The sequence below is a fragment of the Amblyomma maculatum genome, chromosome 6 (genome assembly GCF_055883805.1).
Source record: "Amblyomma maculatum isolate TAMU_Amacu chromosome 6, ASM5588380v1, whole genome shotgun sequence".
Lineage (NCBI taxonomy): Eukaryota > Metazoa > Arthropoda > Arachnida > Ixodida > Ixodidae > Amblyomma > Amblyomma maculatum.
The window spans coordinates 186,919,031-186,926,612 of record NC_139349.1 but is presented as its reverse complement, the minus strand read 5'-3'; the positions used below and the strand labels follow the sequence as shown (position 1 = coordinate 186,926,612).

Below are 7,582 nucleotides of genomic sequence, written 5' to 3'. Positions count from 1 at the left end.
GGGATGGGACGGGTGGCTCTTTTCATTTTTTTCTTTTTTTCCAAAGTCGGAGGGGCGCATTTTCGCAGCCAGCGGTCCGATTCTACAATGGACCGGAAACTACCCCCCTCTCCTCCCCTGCTTCTTGTCAACAGTTCTTGGAAGACTCGGCAGCTTCTGCTCGTGGGTGCGTGCTTTCAAGTTCGCGCGAGGACGCTGTACGTGCGAACGAAATGTTGGAAATGTAAGCGTGATTTCCAAAGTTGCGCGTTATTAGTTAAAATTACAAGACACTTTGTTACCTTCAATAACTAGGCGCTGGACAACCAGACCTCTTTTTCATTCGCATTTATATATTGTCAGGACAAGTGATTGTAGTAGTTTTCAACCGCTGTATCCTTTCAGTAACTCCGCCAAGCCATCCTGAAGTAACGCGCTCCTCCGGCGCGTTTGGACACAAAAAATCGAAGATGCTCCGCTTTTCCTGGTTTCTTTTTCTTTTTCTTCAAATAATGGGAGTGTGGTTTCATAGGAACGAAACAGTTGATTTTTATTTATTTTATTAGTATTTCGTTTTTGTTTTACAGATTGTTTTGAATTATGGCTTCTATATTTTCTTGCTTGTTACTGTCCACTCCTGGTCCGCGAGAGACATATTTTCTCAACGCACCCTGCATATCAATATGAATTTGAGACCCCTATGTTATACAGAGTGATTGAAAATTAAGAATATTTATTGAGAGCTACACGAGGTACGCGCAATAAAAGAAGCTAATTGAAAGGAATTCTTTCCTGAAGCAGCTGCCGCAATTTCGGGCTTTTGTTGTGGCTTGCAGACTAATAATATGCAGAACTTTTAGTTTTAAGGCGTGAACATGTAAGTGATTAAAGCGAATTATCTGTCGTACGTACTAAGCCGAGATATCGCTTGTAGAATAGCCCTGCATATGGAAGGAATGCTGCACAGGTCCAGAAACTTAAGACTTCTGCTGGAAAAGTACCGGGATAGAAACGATCATCACGTCATAGGCGTGAACGTCAACCATTTGCGTAGCAGGGAACCAAAGAAATCTTATTGGTAAACATGGAAATAGCAAAGCACACTGGGACAATAAAGAATGTTTCAATAAAACAGCAAACAGTACCGAACATATAAGGTAGCGGCAAGAAATATATAATGCAGTGGGTTTCTGGTCACACGTTGTATATCAATAATGCGCAGCTGCAACAGGACTCCCTCGGGAGCTCTGACCACCTAACAAATTTCCAGACAGTCGATTGCTCGATCCTTTGTGCTCACACACATACGCGTGAGCCGCAGGCTTGCGTCTTTCAAGACAAGAACCGAGTTCAAATCACTTCGATGTACAAGTGACCTTCCTGAGGTGGATGTGCCGCGTCAACAACCGCCGGATAAAGCTTTGCTCTCCAAGAGCTAACAGCTGGCTATATCTAGGTGAAACGCACTAGCATGGGGAACAGTAGACAACGGGGTCACCGAAAGAATACGATCGACCGCGTTCCTATTCTGCCAAATGATCAATCCCACGGACTTCACTACACGTTGTTCGAGCGCTTCGCGCGGCCTTCCGCTGTGCGACGAAAAAGCTCACGGCGCTAGGCAGCGGAATGTTCAAGCTGCGACGCAGTTGTGACGTGTGTGAGACTCGACCTGACCAAAGTTGATACACTGCGGATCAATATGCCAGCTGTAAAGCCTGTCTTAATTTGGTGGAGATCGAATACGCCACACTCAGTGCGCCACCGAAAGTCTCTTACAGCATGCGGGAGATTGGGTGCAACAGGCGTCTCCCACTTCGCATACCTTTGGCACATATGTCTAGGGGCGCAGAATAGCAGAGCGCTTCGCAGAGATTATATACTGCTATGGCTATCCATGCTCCGTCTACAAACATCTCCTCTAACTATGCGAACACGTGCGCCTGTCTTTCCCCTGACCATGCACTACAAACACCTGCCTTCTACTTCCAAGCCAGTATAAAAGTTAAGGCCGCCCAACGTAACCTATGTGATCCACTAACTCGGATACCCAACAGCGCACAACAAAGGGCAGAATGAAGACAAGGCGGAACCCAAACAGGCGCCACCACCTAGCTATAGTGAAAATATAATCAAAGTAGATTGACTTTGCAAGAGGAATACGCAAGAAAACACGTGCTAAGCCATGCAGGGTCGTATCATTGGGAGGCTGGATCAATAAACAATCAAGGGACACAGATGTGGGAAAGTTGGCACCTGTGTGCACTAGGCTTTATCAGAAGTTTCGCGCATACGTTAATTCGCTATAACTTTAGGATGAACAAGATGTCCGAGATTATTGAGTTAATAGTCTATCCCGACATCGGCACGGGGCCGTGTGTGACGCATGCACGTACGCACGCACGCACTTACGCACGTCTGCAGTCGCACAGAGTAAATTGTTCCACGACCTTACACAGTGGTACGATGGAATAGTTAATAATAATTGAAAGAAGGAAATAAAAAATACCGACGATTACGTTACTTCCTAATGCGAAATTTGAGCGCAGCAAATAAGCTGTATCACCTTTTCGATAGATTGAGGCAAAGAAATCGAGCAACACATGTATGCGCTATCACAGAATTTTTTCGTCTCGCTCATGGCTCAGAAAGAACTGGCAGATAATTTCGCAGTGGCGAACGGCAGCGGCAATTTCGGCTCGGGTGGTGCACATATACAGATCCGCCGCCACCGATTTGGCTCTCTGATTGCCACAGCACAGGTATAGTGCCTAGTATATTCTAGGCACTATAGCACAGGGGTTGCATTGGAGGAGGAGCGAAGAAAGGAATTAAGTTCGAGCCGGCGCTTTGACAACCGGAGACTCGCAGGAAGAGGGGGGAGGGGGGCGGCGTGTACACCCATCGGCAAACGATGGGGGCAGAAGCGCGCGCAGCAAGCGGACAACGCGATAAAGGGAGGAGGGAAGAGATAGCAGCGACTGACTGATGCTGCTGACGCCGATAGTGAGTCAACCCCAGCTGCGGAGTTGGTTTCAGGGACAACGCCGCCGATGCCGACGCAAACAATATGATACCCTCGCTTCCGCAGCGCCAAGAACCAGGTCTAGCCGTGGGAAGGTGATCACGTATTCGTCGACGTGCCGGGGCCTACGTGAAATAACCGGCGCGTCGGCAACTGAAGAGCACCCTATCCGCCACACAGGAAAAGGGGGGGGGGGGGCCTCCTTTCCTCTTTCTGCATGGCGGCGACGGTGTTCTATGCAGTCACGTTATCTTGACTCTCTAGCGGCGTCAGCGGCATCCAGCGGTATCAGTCGGTCGCTGCTAGCGCTGGGGGGATGAAAGGGGGGCGGAGCTGGTTACGAGGCCGACGCCGACGCGAAACCCAGGAACGGACGCCAAAGAGCTGCGCTCTAAAATTAGGGGGACGCTCAAGCTTCCCCTAAACATTCGACGGGATACAACGCCTTCTCATTCTTCTATCTCTCTATTTCGGTGGACAACCGCAGTTAATTGTAAATTGGTTATAGGAAAGTAAACGCGCAGCATCTGTCACAGATCCCGGTGGGAACCTGGACCGCATCTCCATATTTACTGCCACATTCCGAATATTTCAGACAAAACTCGACAATACTCAAGCGAAAACCGGGTTAGCGAGGTGGCTTTAGGACCAAATGAGCTGTAACGCTTCGCATATATACATATATGCTGCACTCTCGATAGACGAAACTCGGGTATATTGCCGACATGAGGATAAATGGAACAGCTTGGGACAAATATTTGCCCGCCTCAGTTGAAACACGGGGATTAGGAAAGCTATATTCCTGATATATCAATATGCCGAGGCCGACTGTCTTTATCCAGAACACAAATGGGGTTTTGATAGTTTCCAAATAAAAATGAAAGGCACGCAAAGAGCCGATCGCCCGGACGATTCGCCTGTCGAACGTAACCTCCTGCGAACACAAGCATTGTGCAAGAAGTAACCTTTGGTTCTTTTGAGAAAATTCAAAGGGATTGCGTTTTGAGAATCCCGCGCAACATGACGAGGATCGATCGGTTCCTGCACCAGTGGCGGTCTACATTGTGTTAAATTCTTCAACGTCAGCCTCACACGCAGAAATATGGTATGAAATTCCAGAATATATATAAAGTTCCTCGAATGCCCTTTTCCACAGCCGCGTATTCACTGCTGCTATAATATATCATTAAATAACATTGTGCATATCAAAGTAAAGTCTCCTGCAATACAGCAGGTGTTCCCCTCTACGTTCCATGAGGCAGTCAGCTTAGCAGGAGAGAAGTGGAAAAATCGTATCATTGAAACAGCTATTTTTATGCAACATTGAATTATACCGCGTGCATGATATATATTGACACTATATCATTTGAGCCTGCTGATAGAATTATACATTGCGCAACAGAAGGTGAAATTAACTGTTATTTATACATATTTTGAAATAAAGCTTTAACCGCGCTCTAATTGAGCCGCGGCGTGTATGGTACACTCTGTAGTTGATCGCGAGTTGTCATGAACTTATGCTTGAATTTGTGAACAGGTAGGCGCTGATTGTCTGTTTGAAGCATACTTAGTATTAAGTGCCTAAGATTTGCGCGGTAAACTGCTATGAGCCTAGGAATGTAATTGTTCATTTTTTCATGGTTAAATGGTAACCTCTGAATTTAAACCTCATCATAAAGTTAACCTATAACATAACCCTAAGCAAACCCACGGTAAACCGAAAAGATCACGTGCCTTTAAGGTTTATATGTTAACCGTCAATTACTTTTGCCAGTGCCCTCGAAACCTATCAATCCTAAACGCCCTTAAATTCGTATCGCAGCCTCCGTGATTTACCTTTCGTACGGGGTCAATAAAAGAGGCGGTGAGCTTTTATGAGCTTTCATCCGGATCCGGTGCACTTTGCCCTGCGACCTTCTACTGCTTTTCATGCATCCCTAGAACAAATGGACAAAATATATTTTTGTCAGAAACTTGCAGCAGTTACTATGTGGTTCAATCGGTATTTACCAGCTTGAGCTCGAGGTCACGGGCTTTAGTCGAGATGCAGAAGCCGCATTATGATGGAAACCAAACGCGAAAACGGAAATGTGGTTTGCGATTAATATGACAGCCCGAGGGGCTCTAAATAACCCACGTACTGCTTTGGGAAGTATAAATCGGCTTGGACTATGTAATCTCTGCAAAAGCATTCATAACATACAGTGTTCTGAAACTTAACCATCTTGGAAAATTTTCACACCTTGACCGGTGGAAACATTTTCCAAGACGGTTCCGATAAAGTTGCTGAACACTATATACGTGTCTTGCTATTTTGGCTAAATGAAGCTGCAGATATTCTACTGCCCCACACTTGGTTTGTGTGGAAGATATTAGGTTAAAAGAACAATACATGCATTCGCTCCAAGCCATATTTTTTCATGCAAAGAACTATAGCCGCTGGTATCAAGACGAGGGCTCTGCAGAAGCCGTTGAAAAAAGAAAAGAAAAGAAACTACCTCGACGCTTCTTGAACGACGAGGGAGGGGGTAGGGGGAGGGGGCGTGAAGAAGAAAGAAAACTGCTTCTTGCTGTGCGGGACCCGCTGCCCCCCATCGGTCCATCTCTTCTCCCTGCGGCAAAGCGGAAAGAACCACGGGGAGGATCCTACCGCGGGGGCGACAGGAATGCCGAAGCGGAGACAAATAGCGGCGAAAACAAAAACAAACAAAAAAAAAAAAAAGAATTGAATGCACCGCACACAGAGAGATTCTCGCTGCTTTTGCAGCTTCTCCTCCCTCCCCCCCTCCCCTTCTTGAGGTCACGTGGCCAAATGGCGGGAAAACACATCCCGCGCGAGCTAAGATGCGCGGCGCCACTCAGTCGACGGCCAGCCTCCGCGTGGGCGCGATGCATACTGCCTAATTTTATCGTCCGCTTTTATTTCGCGCAAATTCAATCTGTCTCAACCTCCTGCAGCAGTCAGCGTTTGAAAAGAACAGCCCATATATGCAGCTGATGATTGCAGCCGCTCTGTACAGATTCTTCGTGCCGAAGTTCACCAAAACATGCGTAAGTACATGATCTTTCGGTCTTGATCAGAGGAGCTTTTTGCTCGATTCGATATTATACTGAACATAATAATGTATTCTTTTGGAGCATATGTTCATCTTGTTATATACTCCTTGCATCTTTATATATATATATATATATATATATATATATATATATATATATATATATATATATATATATATATATATATATATATATATATATATATATATATATATATATATATATATATAATTGTTGTGGGCGCTGATCGCGCAGGAAGACTTGCTGAGCCGTTTGGAAACAAGGCTGCGACTGGCTGCAGTGGCAGAATTGGCTCATTTTGCTGCAGTCTGGGTCCTTGGGTATCTCCTGCCCCAAAATGCCCGCCTTTTAATATGGAGGGACACTCACTATACCGATCAGGTAAGTCTAATTAGCACAGATTTTGTTCGATACGACAGTATACTGCAACTGTTTCTGGAGCGCGTATATATATGCGCATCTTGTTACTACCTACATTTTTTTTTTTATAATCGATGTGTGCGCATTTCGCTCTGATTGCGCAGGAAGACGTGCTGAGCCGACTTGGAAACGATGCTGCGGCGGTGGAATTAGCTCTTTTCGCTGCAGTCCGAGGTCCGATCTCCTCTGCCCCAAAACGCCCGTCTTTCACTTCTTCACATCGAAGTGCATGCACTGACATGTATACCGACCAGGTAAATCAAATTAGCGCTGATTTTCTTCTATACGATAATGTACTGCAACTAATTATATATTGTTTTGAGACTTATGCGCATCTTGTTACTGTAAATGCATATTTTGTAATTGGTCTGCGCGCCTTGCGCTGATCGTGCAGGGAGGCGATATCAGCTGATCTGGAAACTGGCTGCGACAGTGTAAGCTCGTTTCGCTAAAGCCCGAAGTCCTTGGTCTCCTCTACACTAAAACGCTGGCCTTTCACTTCTTTATGGCGGTGCACTTGCCGGACAGGTATTAGCGCTGATTTTGTTCGGAAAATTCGATTATCCGACTCACAACGATGGGACGCATGCAACCCAGTTAAATGTCAAATGCTATCACTGATATAAATATTGCAGCACCCCTTGCCATAGGAGAGATCAGAAGCTGTACAAGCATCATCGCTGCTGCCAAGCAAGCTCGTGCCAGGACTGAGTACAAGATTTATGCCGTGTTTATTATTATTTTTTTTTGCTGCTGTAATGATGTCTATACGTGAAAATTGATGATTGAGTGATGCGGTATGCTGGCAAGGTAAGTGAGCCAGCGCGTTCATTTTGTGGATTTTGGAATTATATATGTAATGCACACAGATATGAGCCGTTTCACATTGATTTTGCTCTGTGCGCTTGCTTTCTGGGCAAGCAGTTGTATTTTCATCGTGCGGATTATTTCCTGGTGCTCACATGCTCCTGAGGTGTTCAGCTAACTTGTTTCAAGCTTAAAAAATTTACAACGGGTTCTATAAGCTTCTACGAGTTGGGCTGTCTAAATAGTCGTCTTGGCTGGTAAGACAATCTTTTA

The 7,582-nt window shown here is 45.6% G+C and overlaps 1 long non-coding RNA gene across 1 annotated transcript; it reads left to right on the top strand.

Moving 5' to 3' along the window:
• The first annotated feature begins 6,425 nt into the window (after positions 1-6,425).
• Positions 6,426-6,984, top strand: LOC146187578 (uncharacterized). The gene is made up of 3 exons (XR_014707943.1): positions 6,426-6,463; positions 6,607-6,756; positions 6,897-6,984. It is a non-coding gene; the product is annotated as an uncharacterized LOC146187578 (long non-coding RNA).
• The last annotated feature ends 598 nt before the right edge of the window (positions 6,985-7,582 follow it).